At 41.5% G+C, this 22,853-nt stretch overlaps 1 pseudogene; it reads left to right on the top strand.

The window, feature by feature from the left end:
• The window catches only part of LOC137280780 (uncharacterized), a 127,443-nt pseudogene that overhangs the window by 91,783 nt on the left and 12,807 nt on the right, over positions 1-22,853 (top strand).

The raw sequence follows: 22,853 nt of genomic DNA, 5'->3' as shown, positions 1-22,853 counted from the left end.
ACTACTTTAAGGCAAATCCTACACAGTTCCTGCGCAACAGTAGTATCACTGAAAACTGTGTATCGTGTGGGCATATATATGTATCACATTCATATTTGGACACAATATGGAAGGAAAATCTCTTTAGGCATGTAGTAATTATGGTGTTTGAGCCTCCATAACTAGGCGGCCTTCGTCGAGCTCCAAATAGAGTATTTCTGTGCTACTTTAAGGCAAATCCTACACAGTTCCTGCGCAACAGTAGTATCACTGAAAACTCGGTATGGTGTGGGCATATATATGTATCAGATTCATATTTGGACACAATATGGAAGGATAATCTCTTTAGGCATGTGGTAATTATGGTGTTTCAGCGTTAATAGCTAGGCGGCCTTCGTCGAGCTCCAAATAGAGTATTTCTGTGCAAACTTTACGCAAATCCTACACAGTTCCTGTGCTACAGTAGTATCACTGAAAACTGTGTATCATGTAGGCATATATGTGTATCAGATGCATATTTTAACACAACATGGAAGGATAGCTTCTTCAGGCATCGTCTAATTATGGTGTTTGAGCCTCCATAACTAGGCGGCCTTCGTCGAGCTCCAAATAGAGTATTTCTGTGCTACTTTAAGGCAAATCCTACACAGTTCCTGTGCTACAGTAGTATCACTGAAAACTCGGTATGGTGTGGGCATATATATGTATCAAATTCATATTTGGACACAATATGGAAGGATAATCTATTTAGGCATGTAGTAATTATGGTGTTTGAGCCTCCATAATTAGGCGGCCTTCGTCGAGCTCCAAATAGAGTATTTCTGTGCTACTTGAAGGCAAATCCTACACAGTTCCTGTGCTACAGTAGTATCACTGAAAACTCGGTATGGTGTGGGCATATATATGTATCAGATTCATATTTTGACACAATATGGAAAGATGGTTTCTGTAGGCATGTGCTAATTATGGTGTTTGAGCGTTCATAATTAGGCGGCCTTCGTCGAGCTCCAAATAGAGTATTTCTGTGCTACTTTAAAGCAAATCCTACACAGTTCCTGTGCTGCAGTAGTATCACTGAAAACTGTGTATCGTTTGGGCATATATATGTATCACATTCATATTTTGACACAATATGGAAGGATAATCTCTTTAGGCATGTGGTAGTTATGGTGTTTGTGCCTCCATAATTAGGCGGCCTTCGTCGAGCTCCAAATAGAGTATTTCTGTGCTACTTTAACGCAAATCCTACACAGTTCCTGTGCTGCAGTAGTATCACTGAAAACTGTGTATCGTGTGGGCATATATATGTATCACATTCATATTTTAACACAATATGGAAGGATAGCTTCTTCAGGCGTCTTATAATTATGGTGATTGAGCGTTTATAATTAGGCGGCCTTCGTCGAGCTCCAAATAGAGTATTTCTGTGCTACTTTAAGGCAAATCCTACACAGTTCTTCGCAACAGTAGTATCACTGAAAACTGTGTATCGTTTGGGCATATATATGTATCACATTCATATTTTGACACAATATGGAAGGATAATCTCTTTAGATATGTGGTTATTATGGTGTTTGAGCCTCCATAATTAGGCGGCCTTCGTCGAGCTCCTAATAGAGTATTTCTGTACTACGTTAATAATAATAAGGCAAATCCTACACAGTTCCTGCGCAACAGTAGTATCACTGAAAACTCGGTATGGTGTGGGCATATATGTGTATCAGATTCATATTTGGACACAATATGGAAGGATAGCTTCTTTAGCCATTTGCTATTTATGGTGTTTGAGCCTCCATAATTAGGCGGCCTTCGTCGAGCTCCAAATAGAGTATTTCTGTGCTACTTTAAAGCAAATCCTACACAGTTCCTGTGCTGCAGTAGTATCACTGAAAACTGTGTATCGTTTGGGCATATATATGTATCACATTCATATTTTGACACAATATGGAAGGATAATCTCTTTAGGCATGTGGTAGTTATGGTGTTTGAGCCTCCATAATTAGGCGGCCTTCGTCGAGCTCCAAATAGAGTATTTCTGTGCTACTTTAACGCAAATCCTACACAGTTCCTGTGCTGCAGTAGTATCACTGAAAACTGTGTATCGTGTGGGCATATATATGTATCACATTCATATTTTAACACAATATGGAAGGATAGCTTCTTCAGGCGTCTTATAATTATGGTGATTGAGCGTTTATAATTAGGCGGCCTTCGTCGAGCTCCAAATAGAGTATTTCTGTGCTACTTTAACGCAAATCCTACACAGTTCCTGTGCTGCAGTAGTATCACTGAAAACTCGGTATGGTGTGGGCATATATATGTATCAGATTCATATTTTGACACAATATGGAAAGATGGTTTCTGTAGGCATGTGCTAATGATGGTGTTTGAGCGTTCATAATTAGGCGGCCTTCGTCGAGCTCCAAATAGAGTATTTCTGTACTACGTTAATAATAATAAGGCAAATCCTACACAGTTCCTGTGCTACAGTAGTATCACTGAAAACTCGGTATGGTGTGGGCATATATATGTATCAGATTCATATTTGGATACAATATGGAAGGATAATCTCTTTAGGCATGTGGTAATTATAGTGTTTGAGCCTCCATAATTAGGCGGCCTTCGTCGAGCTCCAAATAGAGTATTTCTGTGCTACTTTAAGGCAAATTGTACAGAGTTAATCCGCTAAAGTTGTATGACTGAAAAATCAGTATCGTGTAGGCATATACATGTATCAGATTCATATTTTGACACAAAATGGAAGGATGGCTTCTTTAGATATGTGGTACTTATGGTGTTTGAGCCTCCATAATTAGGCGGCCTTCGTCGAGCTCCAAATAGAGTATTTCTGTGCTACTTGAAGGCAAATCCTACACAGTTCTTCGCAACAGTAGTATCACTGAAAACTGTGTATCGTTTGGGCATATATATGTATCACATTCATATTTTGACACAATATGGAAGGATAGCTTCTTTAGCCATTTGCTATTTATGGTGTTTGAGCCTCCATAATTAGGCGGCCTTCGTCGAGCTCCAAATAGAGTATTTCTGTACTACGTTAATAATAATAAGGCAAATCCTACACAGTTCCTGCGCAACAGTAGTATCACTGAAAACTCGGTATGGTGTGGGCATATATGTGTATCAGATTCATATTTGGACACAATATGGAAGGATAGCTTCTTTAGCCATTTGCTATTTATGGTGTTTGAGCCTCCATAATTAGGCGGCCTTCGTCGAGCTCCAAATAGAGTATTTCTGTGCTACTTTAAAGCAAATCCTACACAGTTCCTGTGCTGCAGTAGTATCACTGAAAACTGTGTATCGTTTGGGCACATATATGTATCACATTCATATTTTGACACAATATGGAAGGATAATCTCTTTAGGCATGTGGTAGTTATGGTGTTTGAGCTTCCATAATTAGGCGGCCTTCGTCGAGCTCCAAATAGAGTATTTCTGTGCTACTTTAACGCAAATCCTACACAGTTCCTGTGCTGCAGTAGTATCACTGAAAACTGTGTATCGTGTGGGCATATATATGTATCACATTCATATTTTGACACAACATGGAAGGATAGCTTCTTCAGGCGTCTTATAATTATGGTGATTGAGCGTTTATAATTAGGCGGCCTTCGTCGAGCTCCAAATAGAGTATTTCTGTGCTACTTTAACGCAAATCCTACACAGTTCCTGTGCTGCAGTAGTATCACTGAAAACTCGGTATGGTGTGGGCATATATATGTATCAGATTCATATTTTGACACAATATGGAAAGATGGTTTCTGTAGGCATGTGCTAATGATGGTGTTTGAGCCTCCATAATTAGGCGGCCTTCGTCGAGCTCCAAATAGAGTATTTCTGTACTACGTTAATAATAATAAGGCAAATCCTACACAGTTCCTGCGCAACAGTAGTATCACTGAAAACTCGGTATGGTGTGGGCATATATGTGTATCAGATTCATATTTGGACACAATATGGAAGGATAGCTTCTTTAGCCATTTGCTATTTATGGTGTTTGAGCCTCCATAATTAGGCGGCCTTCGTCGAGCTCCAAATAGAGTATTTCTGTGCTACTTTAAAGCAAATCCTACACAGTTCCTGTGCTGCAGTAGTATCACTGAAAACTGTGTATCGTTTGGGCACATATATGTATCACATTCATATTTTGACACAATATGGAAGGATAATCTCTTTAGGCATGTGGTAGTTATGGTGTTTGAGCTTCCATAATTAGGCGGCCTTCGTCGAGCTCCAAATAGAGTATTTCTGTGCTACTTTAACGCAAATCCTACACAGTTCCTGTGCTGCAGTAGTATCACTGAAAACTGTGTATCGTGTGGGCATATATATGTATCACATTCATATTTTGACACAACATGGAAGGATAGCTTCTTCAGGCGTCTTATAATTATGGTGATTGAGCGTTTATAATTAGGCGGCCTTCGTCGAGCTCCAAATAGAGTATTTCTGTGCTACTTTAACGCAAATCCTACACAGTTCCTGTGCTGCAGTAGTATCACTGAAAACTCGGTATGGTGTGGGCATATATATGTATCAGATTCATATTTTGACACAATATGGAAAGATGGTTTCTGTAGGCATGTGCTAATGATGGTGTTTGAGCCTCCATAATTAGGCGGCCTTCGTCGAGCTCCAAATAGAGTATTTCTGTACTACGTTAATAATAATAAGGCAAATCCTACACAGTTCCTGTGCTACAGTAGTATCACTGAAAACTCGGTATGGTGTGGGCATATATATGTATCAGATTCATATTTGGATACAATATGGAAGGATAATCTCTTTAGGCATGTGGTAATTATAGTGTTTGAGCCTCCATAATTAGGCGGCCTTCGTCGAGCTCCAAATAGAGTATTTCTGTGCTACTTTAAGGCAAATTGTACAGAGTTAATCCGCTAAAGTTGTATGACTGAAAAATCAGTATCGTGTAGGCATATATATGTATCAGATTCATATTTTGACACAAAATGGAAGGATGGCTTCTTTAGATATGTGGTACTTATGGTGTTTGAGCCTCCATAATTAGGCAGCCTTCGTCGAGCTCCAAATAGAGTATTTCTGTGCTACTTGAAGGCAAATCCTACACAGTTCTTCGCAACAGTAGTATCACTGAAAACTGTGTATCGTTTGGGCATATATATGTATCACATTCATATTTGGACACAATATGGAAGGATAGCTTCTTTAGCCATTTGCTATTTATGGTGTTTGAGCCTCCATAATTAGGCGGCCTTCGTCGAGCTCCAAATAGAGTATTTCTGTGCTACTTTAACGCAAATCCTACACAGTTCCTGTGCTACAGTAGTATCACTGAAAACTCGGTATGGTGTGGGCATATATATGTATCAGATTCATATTTGGATACAATATGGAAGGATAATCTCTTTAGGCATGTGGTAATTATGGTGTTTGAGCCTCCATAATTAGGCGGCCTTCGTCGAGCTCCAAATAGAGTAACTGTATTTCTGTGCTACTTTAAGGCAAATTGTACAGAGTTAATCCGCTAAAGTTGTATGACTGAAAAATCAGTATCGTGTAGGCATATATATGTATCAGATTCATATTTTGACACAAAATGGAAGGATAGCTTCTTTAGATATGTGGTAATTATGGTGTTTGAGCCTCCATAATTAGGCGGCCTTCGTCGAGCTCCAAATAGAGTATTTCTGTGCTACTTTAAGGCAAATCCTACACAGTTCTTCGCAACAGTAGTATCACTGAAAACTGTGTATCGTTTGGGCATATATATGTATCACATTCATATTTGGACACAATATGGAAGGATAATCTCTTTAGGCATGTGGTAATTATGGTGTTTGAGCCTCCATAACTAGGCGGCCTTCGTTGAGCTCCAAATAGAGTATTTCTGTGCTACTTTAAGGCAAATCCTACACAGTTCCTGCACAACAGATGTATTGCATCTGATAGGTACTATTTTGAAAACATCGAGGTTGTTAGTTGCTGTGCTAGTTGAAGCGGCCTACAAATATCTGAAGAACAGCCGTTCACGAAAACGAAGACGACACGGTTCTCCGCCTGTTTCAAGTACGAATTGATTCATTTTCACAACACAACAATAGCCATGATCTTGTTAATATCAGGGTATAGGAGTATTTTTATTACTACCTATATTCCTATACAGGTGTATATTTTGAGCGTTTGAGCCCAGTTATTAATTGATGATGGTCAGTCGTGATTGATCTCTTAAAATGCTAACAAACATTGACCTTTTCCGGCACTTTCGTAACCATAATTCCAGTAATTTATCAATAGAATATGTTATACGTGATATGCAAGTTAGGTAGAAAGACCAACAGTGCGTATGTGAAGGAAAGCACCTTCGTCTTAGTCGTGAGATGAAATAGATATAATACTGCTGGTGTTGTTTAGAGCGGACTATGTTGACGATTCATGTTCATTGGATGCATTTCTTGTCTGATAGAAAGAACTGTGCCACTGTAGTCTTCACTTGGCTAGACTGAAGGTAGTGTACACTTTCGATGTGCAAACAGGGCTTTGTTCTACAATATACTGATATATACTGAACGTGCGTTTGTGCGTGTGTCGCTGGAGGGAGAGAAATATTACACGGCACGGCACGGCACGGCACGGCACGGCACGGCACGGCACGGCACGGCACGGCACGGCACGGCACGGCACGGCATGAAGCAACCTTTACTAAGGTTAACCTTAACTCCCATTATTTAGCACTAAGGTAACCTTAGTGACCTACGATGACCTAAGTGCTTTGTGAAAGGAGATTCAAAGGATAAACGTCTTTCTTTCTATCTTTGTATCTATCTACAGCTGACAGACTGCGAGTCTGGTTGTGGGGGCCTGACGTCATGCAGCTGGAAGTGCTGACGACATAGGCTCCGTACTCAAAACTCACCACTGTACATACCCAGTTGGTATGGCAAAGCACTGGTATGCCCGTGATGGTCTGCAGAACGGAAAACGGCAATGTGTGTGAAATAATACTTTCAAATACTTAGTGCACTCAACACTACCGATTCAGCTGTGTTCACATCTCCACTGAAATGCTACTGAATTATTGTTTGGGCTGCAGGTGTCGTTTCTTCTTGGCGAAAATAACTATGTAGCATAACTTCATGGAACATTGTTACAACAAACAAGCTGGCTGACCGCGAACTGGTCGCCAGATACACGTATATCTTGACCACTGTCAACCTGCCGACTCGCCACCGACAGACCGATGACCTCGTATGGTCACAGCATATTTGTCAATAACACATTTACCCTGAAATTGAAGGGTTGAAATATGGTTAAAGTGTTAGTGTGTTTCTTGAAGTATGTGTTGTCACGTTAGGGCTTTTGTGTTCTGCGTTACTACCTGCAAAACAAACTTTAAACAGATATCATGGTAACTGTCATCATATACAAAAGGTTGCTTGGAATGTCTGCTGGTCTAGAACGGAATACTCTAACTTACACTGACAGACTGACTGACTTCTTTTGCGTTAACCGGCTGAATCGGATAAGCAAATACGCAGGCAAACCATCACTTTGAGTGAGTGCGTTGAGTTTTACATTCTCATCACTTTGAAACACTGATACAATGAATTCATTGAATTATTGTTCAAAGAATGCAATTATCAAAATTTTGAAATGCCAATGAGCTTACTTTTTACACAGTCGGTCACATGACGTGTTAAATAATATTTTATGTGTGCGCAATTCAATTAAGTATGTGTTGTTGATGCTTTTCCGGGGGAAATATGGATACTTGAAGCAAATAATTAGAAGAATACTTTGAAGATTAATTGGGGTATGTCAAAGGGTTACAAAACTGTTTCAGTCAAAAGTCGTCCGCCGCTGATGTTTGTAAAGAAGTCACTCGACTTGTAAAGGAGTTACTGAAAAATTGTGTGCAAGTACACAGCCCAAGGTCGGGACAAAGTTATGACGTCGGTATCGCCAGGTATGACGTCACGACGCCAAGGTAGCAGGTCTGGCAGACGTCCAGCTGTTTCCAGCCGATGTTTGTAAACAAGATGCATTCCTTGTGTGAGCAGCAGCTGAGTGCCGAGACTGGGACAGAGTCATGATGTCATCATAGCCAGATATGACGTCACGAGGCGAGCACAACAGTTCTGGTGGCAGACCTTTAGATCGTTTGTTAAAAACATTTATTCTAAGTTGAGTAAGATTCTGTGACTTAAATTTTCCATTGGCCAGGTAATCTTATGAGGACTGTTGAGTATTGTTTGTTTAAAGAAAGATTCATCGATACGGTTTTCTGCAAACAGACTTCTAAATTGCCACGCGAGTAAGTTTATTTTACATTCATTCAGATAATGTGTCCCTAATAGTGAGAAGAGAGGTCCACTTTCGGAACAGTTTGGAAACGTGAAGCCGAAATAACAGCAAATATAGTTAAGGGGAGTGAAAGTGCGAGATTCGTTCTAACCAAGAGCAGCTGCTATGCTATGCTATGCTATGCTATGCTATTCTATGCTATGCTATGCTATGCTATGCTATGCTATGCTATGCTATGCTACCAGGCAAACACCCCCTTACCTTCCCCCACACACCCCAAATCCCGCACCCCGCACCCCACATCCAACACACTTGCAACTCATATCATATAGGTTTAGAAGACTAACCGACTGACTGACTGTCTGACTGACGAACGGATGGATCGACCGTTTGCCTCTGAAGAATGTTGTACAGTGTAACACAGGATATCCACACCACACCACACCACACCACACCACACCACACCACACCACACCACACCACACCACACCACACCACAGTTGCAGGGGTACATTGACATTATTTGTACACAGAGGAGTTCGCCTTTAAAAAAAAATCATAGCCACAGCCAATGGTCATGAATAGTGCCAGGGTGGGTGCCTGCCCTGCCCTGCCCTGCCCTGCCCTGCCCTGCCCTGCCCTGCCCTGCCCTGCCCTGCCCTGCCCTGCCCTGCCCTGCCCTGCCCTGCCCTGGTCATGCATGTTGGTAAATGAGTCTTGTAACAAACCAACCTTGGTGTATGCTGCCGGCACGTTTAACAGATGTGGGATGCAGCAACAATAACAGACCCTGTTGAAAGACTTACAACATTGTTTCTGTAGTAAGGAAGTATGATATCTTGGCTCGGTATTATGTTGCAGAATGTTGGATAAAGCCGGACATAGTATCATAGCCAAAACAGCCACATAGACATCTATGCTTTATTATATCAACTCGATTAATAAACGGAAAATACCATTCTTGCTCAAAACACAACCGCACATTCTGCAAACACGAGTCAATGAGCTGTGATGACCAAGCGCACGAAATAATTGTTTTCCCTCAGTCCCCCTTCCAATCTTTCACTCACTCACTCACTCACTCAGTCACTCAGTCACTCACTCCACCTTACACCGATCAAATGAAGGATGTTGTCATGTAACTGGTGTTGTACATGGTCAAGACATGCAGTGAGGGGGGATTAAGCCACTGGGTGGTTCAGATTGCTTGTTTTTCACAGCATCGCTACATTTGGCCCAGGTGAAGGCACAAAATGTTTGTCGCCTCATAGAGTAGCAGGCGAGTATGGCCTTGGTACCACCCACGATTTATACAGACAATTTCCACAGCCATGAATGCAACGCTGAAACACCTCCTTTCGCATATTGTAGAAATAAATGGTAGGGGAATAAAACTCATATGATATAGGCTTGGAAGGCTGACTGGCTGATTGCGCCTGGGTAATGTTGTACAGTGTTGGACCTGAGAAACATAGTATCATAGCTACAGAATCAACAATAAATATATTTTGTGCCCGATATTGCGTAGGGAGATGATTAACATTATTATAAGAGGATGTGATTAGAGGCTGTTATTTATTTGTTTTGTTTCTTTGTTTGTTTGTTTGTTTCTTTCTTTTTTTTTGCATACATGAGAATGTTTTGGAGGTAGGGCCGCGTGCATGAGAGCTACTGACTGACTGACTGACTGACTGACGCCCGTTCCCGACTCCTACGCCCCCTTCCCCAGACATGAACGCACGCACCGACACACACACGCACGCACGCACACGCACGCACACGCACGTACATACGTACACAAGCACACTTAGCCATGCCGTATGAACGGTCTGTTAGCATACAATTAAAGACTTGTTAGCTATTCAAAAATGGCTCCTCTCCTTTCAAGGTTAAAACATTACAAAACGCTGTTGAAATTCTTTCTACGTAGTGGTAAACGGAAGCGGTGAATACAGCTCGTATCTCACGGCGGTAAGGCAGAATGGTTGCTTGACTCCGACTGACGTTGCAACATGTTGGACAACGCCGGACATACTATGTACATTGTGTCACTGGCAAAACAACCACACATGCTTTATTATATCAACATGATTGGAATTTATGAGCTATGTATGTATTTGTTCTCTGTGCATGCGTGCGTGTATCTGTCTGTCTGTCGACTGGTCGAATTGGTCGACTGGTCAGGCTCTCTCTCACATGGTTTACACATGTCATCGCATACCAATTGCGTACATTGATGTTCATGCTGTTGATCACTAGATTGTCTGGATCATTTACAAACCGCCACATAAAGCATGAACATTGCTGTGTCAGAACTACACCAAACCATTCATCCATAACGGGCTTTTTATCTAATGAGTGAATGAGTTAAGTTTTACGCCGCTTTTAGCAATATTCCAGCAATATCACGGCGGGGGACACCAGAAATTGGGCTTCACAACCTGCACCCATGTGGGGAATCGAACCCGAGTCTTCAGCGTGACGAGCGAACACCTTAACCACTACGCTACCCCACAGTCCCTTTTATCTAATGCACACAAATAGGGTAATGCATACAAATTACTGGAAAGTGGCCAGCCGTTCGCCTGAACCATTTACTAGAGGCAAACCTTGGAATTTACTGATGACCAGCAAGCAGGAGCTAATTGATATGCTCGTGAGGGTGTAGCAACATTCTTTCTACATTGTATTGATGGAGGGGTAGAAGAATGTTCATATCGCACGGGTATGAAGGCACTATAGCAGCTTTGTTCTGGATAATGTTGCACAATTTTGAACATGGTATCAGCGGCCATAGATACACGAATGTTATATTATGTCAACACGATCAATGCATGAAAAATACTGTACCCGACTAAATCTTCTATATGACACAAACTGTAAGGTGTAGGTACTACATAACGGGTTTCACGAAGTGCATGATGACATGGCTGCTCGTACAGGTACAATATATCAAGACTGACGGGGTGACTGCATTTGCCCTTCTCTGCATGGATTTTTGTTCATGCTACCAGAAATAGCATGATCCGGACTTCATGGGTTATCACGCCTGATCATCTGATTATCAGCATGCTTGGAGAGCAAACCACTGACGGAAATTGGCTGGCCGAGGGAAATGCTTTTTAATGGTTATTTTTTTTTCGATTTACATCTTTTGGGAGGTACATGTTCACATTTTGCAGTTGAGTGACTGTCGATGCTGATGTGTTAACACCATCATTCAACAACAGCTGTTAATATTAATGTAATTTACACTGACATCTTGTGGCCGTGCCGTGCCGTGCCGTGCCGTGCCGTGCCGTGCCGTGCCGTGCCGTGCCGTGCCGTGCCGTGCCGTGCCGTGCCGTGCCGTGCCGATTGATATTTTGAGATGCTCGTATATGCATGAAGTGTGACGAGCAGGGCAAACTCACTCAAGCGCCAGAGAAATACCCGAAAAAGAGCCGTCCTCTAAACCACAGAGCCCAAGTTTGAGACTATGGCAAGCTGTCTTTTCAAACATACGAGATGTGAATATGACATGACATACTGAGATATGACAGGGTGCAATGTGGCATTTTGGGATGTGGCATGGTTGAATTTGGCATGGTGGGATGTACTATGGTGGCATGTACCATGGTGTGATGTACCATGGTGGGTTGTACTATGGTAGCTGATGGACATAGCAGTTAGTGGATGTTGAAAGACGCAGACCTGTGTTCATGCTTCCGACACCTTTAATTGCCCAGTAGTTGCAGACCACCCAGGTCATCTCTGCTTGACTCTCGTTCCAGGTTCTGCTTCCTACCAGCCGTGGGACGCAGCAGGTACACTGAGGTATTGACGCCATCACAGTCAGGTGACAGCCTGACACCTCAGGATACAATATTTCTGGATGTAACAGGCTGCACAGAGCAGTATAGAGATGAAGTGCACATGGTGCCTCTTTGATGATTTGAGATTTAGACAAATACTGACCAGCAGTGTCTGTTTTCACAGTTAACTGAACTAGACACACAAAATATGAGGACATATGCACAGTCCTAATATGTGCTAACCTCTAGAGTACAGCAATGATCAGTGACCAGACACACTGAATTACAAATGTAAGCTGACCTCTAGAGATGGTACAACAATGATCAGTGACCAGACACACTGAATTACAAATGTAAGCTGACCTCTAGAGATGGTACAACAATGATCAGTGACCAGACACCCGGAATTACAAATGTAAGCTGACCTCTAGAGATGGTACAGCAATGATCAGTGACCAGACACCCGGAATTACAAATGTAAACTGACCTCTAGAGATGGTACAACAATGATCAGTGACCAGACACACTGAATTACAAATGTAAGCTGACTTGCTGTTAAATGAAAGGGGCTTTTGGCAAGACAACAGGCACTGAGAGAAAACAAGAGAGTAAGCAGAGATAGGTGATTGTGTTGTTGTGAAAGTGAAATTAACTGGTTAAGCTACTGAGACAAAGTTATTGACATACAAACTGACATACACTTGACTGCGTAGTCCCATAAGTGTGGTAGAGGATTTTCATTACATCGTGTCGTGAGAGCAAATTTTATGGGTTCAGGTAAACATATTTCAGAGGAGTGGGCCAGTAGCCATATACACCATCAGGTCAATCATATTGTGTGTTGAGTGTGGTTTGCATAATTTCCTTTTCAAGACAAACGGACAAGTGGTCAGATGGATTGTGTTTGGTGAGCAGATTCCTGCCATATATATTAATTACTGCGCTTTCTGTCATATAGACTGTGTCTAGTGATCAGATGCCTTCTATTATGGGTAGGTAGGTAGGTAGGTAGGTAGGTAGGAAGGGAGGTATTGACTACTGTGAATTATGATGTAGGTTTAGGTTAAAGGCAGTCTGTGCAAATAGTCTACAAAGACTAGTCTACAAAGACTGTATACAAAGACTAGATACATGCCAGCACAGGAGGGATGAGAATACAGGGTTGTCAATTTATATAGGTTATAACATACTCTACGGCACGAATGATATTTGACACGAAGATAGCACCAATACTACTCTATGGAGCTGAAAGTTGGGGACACACGTATTCAGATGCAATTGAAAGGATTCAGATGTATTCAGATGTAAAAGATTTCTCAAAATTGGAAAATTTGCCTCCAACAAGGCCATCCTCGGTGAATTTCGACGTTATCCAATGTATGTCTTCAGCCAGATCAAAGTAATTAAGTTTTGGTTCAGATTGTTACCCATGAATTCACAGCGTTATCCCATACAGTTTTATAAGATGCTCAAAGGGTTTGACGATTTGGGCAAAATTAATTAATTGGGTGTCAAGTGTGAGATCTACTTTATTCAGAAACGGGTGTTCACATGTATGGCTAAACCAAGGCGTTGGCTATGTACAGTTATTCATCCTAACCTTCGAACCTTCGAGTATATCATATCTTCAGTACAGTGTCTGTCAAGTACAGCCAACATGACTTGTGTACAATGTCTTCAGTACTGTGTCTGTCAAGTACTGCATGTTTTCAGTACATTATCTTGTCTACAATCTCTTCAGTACAGTGTGTGTCAAGTCCAGCATGTTTTGAGTGCAGTGCTTTCATTGAAGTGTGTCACCTAAGTACAGCATGTTTTGAGTACAGTGTCTTGAGTGAAGTGTGTCACCTACGTACAGCATATTTTGAGTACATTATCTTGTGTACAATGTCTTCTGTACAGTGTCTGTCAAGTACAACATGTTTTGAGTACAGTGCCTTCCGTGAACTGTGTCACCTAGGTAGAGCATGTTTTGCGTACAGTGGCTTGAGGACAGCGTGTGTCGTTGGTGTTTCTTGTATCTTCCAGTTTGAGGTGTATGTCTGGAAATGTTTGAGTGAGAAACACATCAGGGCATTGATTTATCTCAGTTAAAATGAAACATGGCGCCCTCCTGTACCTGTGTTTTATAGGTCACGGGGTAAGAGATGGTAGGTGCCGAAGAATAACCAGTTTTGATTGTCTTCAGAAGTAAATAATTACATTTGATGTCATGGGCGGAATAGCAGTGAAAGTCAAATTTTACACAGTGTTTTGTGCAGTCGTGTGCATTTGAGCCTTTCATTTCACTGAAAGTTCCACCACATTACCTGCTTCAAATCGTCCTCTAGCCATCCTCCTGAGAGTTATCTCCCTTTACTCCATGGCAATGCCTGCCTGCCGGCGAAGGTTACTGAAATGTGGCTCAGAAAAAACGTTACATTTTTTGTAGGTGTCCTGTACAGCGATTCAAATACGAGACTGTAGACTTGTTTGTAAACAGTCTCTGCTGTTGAGAAAACAAATCCGAATTCCATCAAGGAGGACAAATTCCACGTACTTGTGATTGCACCATTATTTAGATAAATTATTTAAATGCCGGCTCACTGCTCTACCAAGTAAGCATGATCATTGCTGATAGGCATATTAGTATTAACAATCGATGGGATATAGGTGGGCCTTTTTCATTTTTTGGGCAGAACACAGCAAGGATAGAGTAAGATCACACAGGGTGCAGTCTTTCACTCACCATATCAATCACTTGATTGTCTAGTCCACACCTGATTATGTCAGTTCTAAAGTAGAATATACCCAGGAGTAGAGGTTGAGTTTATGTAAATGTTAGCTACACTACTATATACACCATAGCAAGGTTCGAGTTAGATCACAAGGTGCAGTCTTTCACTCACCATATCAGTCACTTGATTGTCTAGTCCACAGCTGATTATATATGACTGCAAATAACCAAACGTTTGTGATTTCACAAATTACCCGTAAGTGAAGTTTGATTTTATCTGCAGGTTTGACTTAATTACATACAAAAAAGATGGTGCACTCAAAACACTCAAGACTGAAATTTCAACCACTATTCAGTTACCTTAAAAATTCTTATAGAATGGAATAACAATAAATGCTTGTTTGTCTGTATGGTTGTTTGTTTTCTGCTCTCAGTGATATTTCCAGCTATATCATGAGAGTAAATATGTACATCTGGATCAGTCAATTCAGTGACTGAGACCCTGAGCTCATCTAAGCAAGTTAGAGATAATGGCTTGCATAAAAAAGAAACAAACCTGTTGCACCAAATGATGCTGGATAACTTCAAGACAATCACATCACTGGGGTGAAAGAGATGTATTGAACGTGCATTTTCTTCAAATGGTCAAGTGGTTAAGTTGACTATGGAAAGTCGCCAGATGTATCCTCTTATGGGTGGATCTAGATGACAGCCTGTCTTAACAAGCCTTGAGAAGTTACAAGATAGTGATTTTCTGTAAATGGTCTGGTGGTTAAATAGTCTTGAGAGTGACCATACACACCAGAGACCATCCAAATAGTGAATTAGTAACACAGAGTTTCTAAAGGGTTGCATGTATTCAAGGTGGTTTGTGTAGCTTCGAGAGGAGTTGTGTGTGGCTTTGTACATGGTGGATGGTCAACATGGGGTGAATGGTCTCTGTAGGGTGAATGGTCTCTGTAGGATGAATGGTCTGTATAGGGTATATGGTCACAACAGGGTCCATGGTATCAGAAGGGTGGATAATGACATGACGTAAGAATGCTGCACTTGCATAATATCTCAGGGATAACGGTACCCCTTTAGTGGCCAAGCGGTATATAACCTGAGTAGTGTGTTGTGACCTTTGTACAGTGCAGGTGAACCGAATCTGTAATGAAAATTACTCCTTTGCTAAAATTATGATATTTTTTTATTTGTTCACATATGTATGTCCTGTTATGTGTTGTGTGTTGGTTGTGTCCATGTTATCCACAGGTATGGTTAACTGTATGCCTCCATTAAATTCACACTGTCAGATTACATTAGAATATCTTCATTATTTCAATCTTTACTGTCATTACAGACAGGGACACACAAGTCACAATGGCGTGTTGTGTGTTTGATATTCGTATGTTGTCCTGGGAGGGAAATATATTGAAGCTGTGGTATGGGTAGAGTTGATGAGAAATGATGTTAGTACATGACATAATGGTTGAGTGGAGTTCAGAAGTAAAAGCACTAAATTATTTGTTTGGTGGTGTTTATTGGACGTTAAAGTTAATCCTTGAGTTGGGACAATAAGCTCGCACACTCACTACGATGACTGTAACAGGTTCCAAACTTTACATTGGAAATAGCATGCTCACAAATCATGCCCCAGTTTATTTGAAGAATATGGCTTTAAACAGGTATTCTCCCTGTGTATCTACTCCTCAAGTCTCCCGTTGGCACAGGAAATTTCACGTATTTGTTCCACTTACCAGCACTGACAGCTAGGCTATGTTTTTTAAAAGAAAATTGTAAACAAATACTTGGTGAAAATACGGCAACACTGAAATTACTGTTGAACTCGAGTTTGTATCACTTGTCCTTGTTAAACATTGCTCGTTGCAGCAAAAACAATGTTCCAAATGTAAAATGGTATCATCTAACTAGCTGTGGCCCTGTCGCCGGTTCTCAAGTATGGCGATGATCGCGTGACTTGGTAGATCGACCGTTCAACGTAAGATAACTCTTTTTCCGCATATATCTCCCTTTGAAGGATCACCCGTGTCTATATTAATACGTGAAAATTAGGAGAAAAAATATGGCAGTTGTTCAACTCAAAATGTGACAACATACACATACACGCTAGGCAGAAAACTTTTTCTAAAATTTCTGGTTTGAAATTTGGTCATACTGAGTGACGCTTTCACCGGCCGATGCACCAAGGTTCAAGTACAGTGGTCATGACGTCACCATCGCCTGATCTGACGTCACGAGGTTCCAGTCGGCTGAGGGCTTGATTATTCTGGCACAGTCATGTGCCCGTGCCCAAGTCGATTCTGTAAGCTTGGTTTAAAGTGTCCCAAATATCACTAGTTTCTAATCAACTCAACACTTGTATTTACAATTAATCAATTGTATTGTAAATAAATCGCCATAGAACATAATACTTTCAAAACATTTTCGTGGCATTTCGTAACAGTTTCGTTTTTTTTTTTAAATATCTGTAAGTACTTGTTGCTTTTCACAACTCTTAAAATGCTAGTGAAATGTTATGGAGAAATTCTAAATATATTTTATCATGCTTAACAAAAACATTCTGGACACTACCAAATCGTACAAATAAGATGTGAATGTCTCACAACTACTGATGTATTTGAAATCCTACATCATATGTTAATTGTGTTTTAAATTGTCCGAATTTCAATCTCTTGCATCAGTAATTTCGTGAAAGAAAACCTTTCCTGAAAGAGAGACCGAGTGTCAAACACGATCCAGCAGACTGGAGTCTTTCCAATATTTTTCAGGCCCAAGCAGGTATTGCTAGGGATATACAATTATCCCATCCCAAACCCAAGCACCCCATCCTCTCAAGTTATTTTATTTCGGAATACAGCTGATTTGACATGTCTGTCGGCGCTCTCTGTCCGTCCATCCAGATTGTCACTTGGTGCCTTTTATTACCTACGGATCAAACAAATACGAAGCGCGAAGCTATCATGAATATATAGGCGGTTAGCCGTACTTCAGGGGTACCAGGTAGTAAGAACCCACGTACATGTCGCGGCAAAGAGGAAGTCCGCACGCTCCCGCGCATTAAAGCCAGGGCTGTTGTTCACACGTATCCCGGCCTTCGTGGCATATATTACACCTCACCTTTCCACACCAACGTCCACCCACAGTTCCCCATCCAAACTGATGGGGCAAAAATATATGATATGGCACATCCCACCATGTTATATTACGACCCGCCACTTCCTCTTATACCACATCCTTCCATGCCAGACCACATCCTCTTATGTCACCATGCCCCATCAAACTATTCCATGCCACATCCCACACGCCAGACCCACCATGCCAGACCCACCATGCCACATCCCACCATGCCATATTCCACCATGCCAGATCCACCATGCCAGATCCACCATGCCAGACCCACCATGCAACATCCCACTATGCCACATCCCACCATGTCAGACCCACCATGCAACATCCCACTATGCCAGACCCACTATGCCAGACCCACCATACCAGACCCACCATGCTAGATCCAGCATGCCAGACCCACCTCGCCACATCCCACCATGCCATATTCCACCATGTCATACCATATTCCAAAATGCCATGCCACATTTAACATGACATAACCCACCATACTATTCCTTATCCTGCCATGCCATGATATTCCACCATGCCATGCCACGTGCCGCCATGACATGCCACATCCCAAAATGCCATGCAATATCCCACCATGCCATGGCACACAAAGCCATGCCATGCCACATTTCACTTTGACATCCTATAGCCCACCATTCCACATCCCACCATACCATGCCTATATCTTACGATACCATGCCATGGCGTGCCTTGTCATGCCATGCCACATCCTGCTACCCTACTTCCCACCACGATTTTTCAACACATGCCGCATCATACCAGTATTCGTGTATGACCGAGTGTGGCCGCTGATACCAAACACCGAACAAACATGCTAAAATGCGCGACGCAACACTCTTAAACATCTTCGTAGATTCAGAGTGGCTCGAAGCAATCATGATAGAAGGAAATACTGTGAACATAGAAATAAATATAAAGCTTGCTGCCGAAAATATACATCTGCTATGAGAATACGCAGACAAGAAAGGTTAGAAAAATCAGTAAGTAGTCCATCTGCTTTTGGGAAAAATATCCGTCATTTACAAAATAGAAATACGTCGAGAAACAACATAACTAAAACTCAGTGGTTAAACTATTTCAAAAATGTATATTCAAGCGGAGAGATATTTGACTCAACATTCGACGAGGTAATTAATACTGCAGATTCCAAAAATAGAGCAAGTAGAGCAACTTCTATTTGACAGTCCTATTGCTGAAGAGGAAATATTAGAAGCGATCAATCATCTTAGAAATGGGAAAGCTGCAGTACCCGATGATATCATAATAGAAATGATAAAACGTTCTAAATTTGAAATTCTGCCGTTCCTTGCGAAATACTTCAATAAACTGTTTGAAAATGAAATGTTTCCCCGCACTTGGTCAAGCTCTATAATAATTCCACTTCATAAAAAGGGGGACAGAAACGATCCAGATAATTATCGGGGTATATCATTAATGAGTATCTTGGGGAAAGTGTTTACTTTAATACTGAACAACAGACTGTCATACTGGGCGAATATGCGGGAAAAAATTCCTGAACCACAGGCAGGATTTAGAAAGGGATATTTCACTACGGATCACATTTTTACTTTGTATGCACTGCTCCAAAAAGCATTATCAAAAAGAAGGCACAAGTTGTACATAGCATTTGTAGATTGTTGTTTCCTTTCGTGCACAAAGTGATGGCTCTTTTGTTCTTCCTTCAAGACATATACAAATCTGTTTTGTGTTGTAATAAACGGGTTACTGGCTCAAGAGAATCTCACGTTGGGTACATATACACATATTCATCCTGTACACGTTATCATTAACTTTTTCGAACAGAAAATTACATTACTATATCCAGGCAACTAGTGCTAGCAACAGTCATATATTTCCCTCGATCTTATCAGTCTCAGCTCCCTGAGGAGTACATAACTCTTGCTGCCTCTAGGCGCACCGAGTTATTTGTAGCTGTCTCATCCTACTGAAGTATCTATTCACAGTTTGGGGGGACTAGAACACTCAGTCGCAGTATTTTGTCCTAGGTTACTGCACGTTGCTGTACGCGCAACTCTGTGTTTGCACGTATTCATGTGGCTACCATCTGGACATATACCAACCGATTCGTGGATTCTTTTAAGTGCACAGGTTTGTGTACTGTACACTAAGGGTTGTGGCAACACGGAAAGAGTCTGCACACAAAGTTGACTCCAAGGTCTTTGCATCTGGTCATAGATGGGGTCGATCTCGACACCTTAACCTCACTAGCCTGGCACTTGAGCCAGCTCGCAAACTGCTCCATCATGCAGAAAACATGCTGTCAGGTTCGCAATGTCTTAGATTCCCTGGCAGACTGGCGACAACACGACAACGCGTTGTCACTGCCAACACAGCCTTAACCTCAACCTACCTTGTCGCTCTTTACAATTGCAACTGTGTTTCTCGGCATGGCTACAAATTTTGCCAACAGATTTCAACACAAAGCAAAGCTTTAGTCGCTGCACTTTCGGGAGGTGCACTTATACATATTGAAATGAATCATTTTGTAGAGGTGTATTTTCCAGATCAGCGATACGTTGACTGATACAGTTTTGTGTGACCGCTTGCTTATGTGCGTGCGTGTGGAGGTGAGTGCGTGAGCGCGTCTGTGTGTAGTTATGGCGCCTAAGTAGGACCATCCTCATGTCATTCTCAGTAGTACTATACTATCGCCAAAGGTGACACTGGATGGCTTTTACTACGTGAGTCAGAGAGTTGATACTTAACGTCACGTCACAGCAATAGTTCTGTTATATTCTGAACCAAAACAGTTCATACAATAAAGATGGAACTATTTCGAAAAGTAAAACTTGTTAATGAAGGACAGTAAACACACATAAGATATCACAGATACATGTAAATCTAGAACCTGAACTAAAATCATTTAACTGTAGACGACAAAACAATGTAAAAACAGGTAATAGATCGATAGGGCCAAAAAACTGAAGGTAGATCACAATACTTGGGGTCATGGGTACAGTGTTGTTGCTTCCTGCTTGCACCTTAGCTGGATTTACATCTTCTCTTCGTCTGTTAGCAATTAAGACAAACCTAGCCTCAAATAAGAGACCACATATTCTGCGATTAAAGACGTGTTAAGATTCGACTGACTTCAGATATTTTTGGAGTTACGCATCTTCTCGGGAGGTGAATGATGTTCACACCGTGTAATTGGGGGATGTTTAACATCTACTACACGAATCCCCTAGTCGGGTGTCAGTGGAGACCTGACACTGTTGTCTTACTAATGTCGAAGATGAGATAGAATCGTGATACTGTTAACAACTGAGATGGACTTCAGCAGGGAGCAGTACCACTCGTAGTTGTGATCATGTAATTATGAACGGTGTCACACGCAACTCCCACAGCAAGGTATGTGTCATGAGCGAGCCAGACCTAGACATGTTAACACTAGAGGACTACGTTTGCTGTCATCCCATCTACAGTGTGGCCCGTGATGATACTCCTACCTACCCTTGAACCACGATCCCTCACCATATCCGACTCTATCTCCAGCCTACACACACCCAGTCCACTGATTGTATAAAAAGTCATAAATATATTAGTTCCTTGAAAAACATGGTCCTTGATGAGCATACAAATAGCACGTTGCAGATATTGTTGGCACAATGCCTTAACTGGCACGTACGCACATCTTGAACATCATATCTGACACAATAAATTTTCTTTTCAAGCTTAGGAAGGTCATTTGACTGCAAATTAATCCATTCATCCAAGAAACTGTCTCGGGAATGGTTCATGGCCTATTACATGTAATAATATTTAACCACATTGTATCATTTAAGAGCTGGGTGTACTTGCAGTAGTCTCTTGTTTAAAGATGTATTCAGCTGTCTGACTCAACTCTTTCTGTGTGAACGTACTTGCCAAGTATTTCGTTGTGGTAGTTATGTCATTCAGGCTATGGGATTGGCATTATATTGTGGGACGAACCATGTCAGTTTCTTTCCTCACAAGTCTTACACAGTGTGATATAATCGATAACTTTTCTAAACAGCAACAAGTCCAGCGTATTCATTCTTCTCTCAAAGACCATACAGCAGTCAGCAGTTTCGGTGTTTGGAATTTCTTGTTGGTGAATGCATGCTGGACATAACACAGTGATAATTACCAGTTAGAGGCAAACCATTAGACTATAGAAGAAAGAACCTCGTGGTGTTACGAACACATTTCCTGTCAAAGCCAGCGTGTTATGGCAACTGCACAAAATAAGCACAAGGCTTCACAATATCCAACTGCATTTCATATTGATACATATTATCTAACGTTCCTGTCGTCTACAACTGTAACCTTAAAGTTCTGTCTGGGTGCAAGTGGACGATTGATTTCCCAGCAATGGGATGCAACGTTCGCACTCACGTGAATTGTTTTTTGCCTTTCGGTGAAGCACATTTCGTTCTGGCTGAGTAGACAGGACCAGAAGGGCTGATCGACAAACACCATCTGTCGACAGTAGTATACCACTTCAACGGAGACCATTTTTACAAGCACACGACAGGCACAGATCAGGTACAACCCAGTTGAACTATTCCTCTTTTGCTATTTATTTTCGTTAACTGGTTATGCTACAGTCCTTGTGAACAGTGTGGCCAGGTCGTTGTCTGGTCGGAAGTCGTCCGTCTGTTTATGGATATGGTATGAACTATTTTATGTAAACAGAGGGTAACTGCATGGAATCACTCACAGGCTGCACATGTCCTCGGTTTCCTGAATGGGGAAGTATGCAAACAAGCTCATTTGTTAATACACTGCTAAACCGGGTTAACTGTTATTCGTCAGTATCTTGCACATGCCCACATATCGTACATGTGCACCACTTGTCACGACTCGTTTGGTTGGATGGTTGTTTAAAACCGCGCTCAGCAATATTCCATCCGTTTGGCGATAATCTG

Source organism: Haliotis asinina, chromosome 4 (genome assembly GCF_037392515.1).
Source record: "Haliotis asinina isolate JCU_RB_2024 chromosome 4, JCU_Hal_asi_v2, whole genome shotgun sequence".
Lineage (NCBI taxonomy): Eukaryota > Metazoa > Mollusca > Gastropoda > Lepetellida > Haliotidae > Haliotis > Haliotis asinina.
This window is presented reverse-complemented; position numbering and strand designations above follow the sequence as displayed.